The sequence below is a fragment of the Acyrthosiphon pisum genome, chromosome X (genome assembly GCF_005508785.2).
Source record: "Acyrthosiphon pisum isolate AL4f chromosome X, pea_aphid_22Mar2018_4r6ur, whole genome shotgun sequence".
Classification (NCBI taxonomy): Eukaryota; Metazoa; Arthropoda; class Insecta; order Hemiptera; family Aphididae; genus Acyrthosiphon; species Acyrthosiphon pisum.
The window spans coordinates 113,758,119-113,760,214 of record NC_042493.1 but is presented as its reverse complement, the minus strand read 5'-3'; positions in this window follow the sequence as shown (position 1 = coordinate 113,760,214).

Sequence of the window (2,096 nt, the reverse complement as noted above, 5' to 3'; positions counted from 1 at the left end):
TACAACAAAATAAGGAAATCTTTACATGAGAAATCGAGTGAATTTCAAATGTTGTAAAAATATAAATTTTAAATGCTCATAAAAATTTAATATGGCTTTCTTTTTTTTGATAAAGGTAGACAAACTTGTGAGGAATCTTGTATAACATTATCAAATTTTAGATTTAAAAGGAAAGTTTTTCATGAGTTTCTAACTCAAAATAATTTGCAAATTTTTGTCATATTTAGTGAATTTAAAAGTATCTACTTTTGTTTTTTAATCACAATAAAATAAGAAAATCGTTACATGAGAAATCGAGTGAATATCAAATGTTGTAAAAATATAAATTTTAAACGCTCATAAAAATTTAATATGGCTTTCTTTTTTTTTGATAAAGGTAGACAAACTTGTGAGGAATCTTGTATAACATTATCAAATTTTAGATTTAAAAGGAAAGTTTTTCATGAGTTTCTAACTCAAAATAATTTGCAAATTTTTGTCATATTTACGTATTTTGTCAATATTTGAACTTTAGATGCTTATAAAAAATAATTGTGACTATGGATTTTTAATATTTTTCATCCGTCGTTGAAACAATATATTAGGAGCCTTCTATTAAATTTTCAAGCTTTTGTACACAACAAATAAAATTCTATTGATATTTATAGAATAAAAAAAAAATGAAAACTGAAAATGTCCCTAAACAGCTCAAAAAGGTTTAAATATTTGGAAAATGTTATGGTGTATAGAAAATGCTAATATAAACGTTCAGTAAAAATTTAATTTACCTACGGTTATTTGTTTAAAAATTGTACCAAAAGCTTTTGAAAACTACTGATAATTTACTTTTGACCCCCCTGAGGGCCCCCCCCCCAAAAGTACCAACTGGATTCACTTTCCTATCAGAAAAGTTACTGTTGAAGAAAATCTAAGCATTTTTACTGTCCTAAAAAGTGATGACAGACACAAAAAAAAAAAAATTTAAAAAAAAACACACATCATTGTAAAATCAATACATTCATCGTTCCACTCAGAATATAAAACATTTATAAAAAAGTTAAATTAAATTTTTATGAGCATTTGAAGTTCTAATGCTTTGGGAAATTGACTCGATTTCTTAAGCAACGATTATCTTATTATACTGTTAATCAAAAACGAATACTTAAAATTGATACTTATCATTCAATTCAAATTTATCAAATTTTGCTTACAGCTTTGGGAATTTACTCGATCTCTTAAGCAACAATTTTCTTATTATACTGTAAATCAAAAACGAATACTTAAAATAGATACTTATCATTCAATTCAAATTTATATATCCATTACAGTGACCCACTTGTAATATAATATACCACACATCAATACTCACTTGCCAATCTTTTTTTAAATTTAAAATTTTATAAATTTTGTCATAATTTGAATTTCAGATGTTTATTAAAAATATGTGTGGCTATGTATTTTAAATATTTTTCAACTGCTATTGTAATAAAATATCAGGAGCCTTGTATTAAATGCTCACGATTTTTTTTAAAATTTAATTTAGGTGATATTATTATTAATAAATCTTATAAATTCTTTATATTTAATTACATTTAATGTGTCCGACGCATTATTGCTAACATTTTTTTTTCTAATACATGGAATTTTTTTTTAAGATTTGTTTACCGGAATTTTTTTCTATTTACTGACGCCGTCATTTTGAGTAATTGACTCAGACCGGCTGTCCACTGTCATCACTAATTGTCGATATTTAATTTTTTACTTGTTTGTACACATAAATATAGACATATGGATAAGGTAAAAAAATCCAAAACATTATTTTATTATTTATTTAAGTTGAGTTAGGGTGGGATACTAATAATATATACAATAGGTATTATATGTTTTTAAATATTAACAAAAAATGTTTGCAAAAAAGTGGTAGAGGCACAACACTTTTGACAGCGTTCTGACACTTAAGGTCTTAATTCAAAGCCTGATTATAATAAATTATATTATGTCTTAAAACTAGTCCATGCCAGATCCAGTATTTGTGGCGGGGCATGAGGGGGCAAAAGTACAAACATTGACTAAAATGGTGTAAAACATAATAACATAATAATATATTATGGAAATTA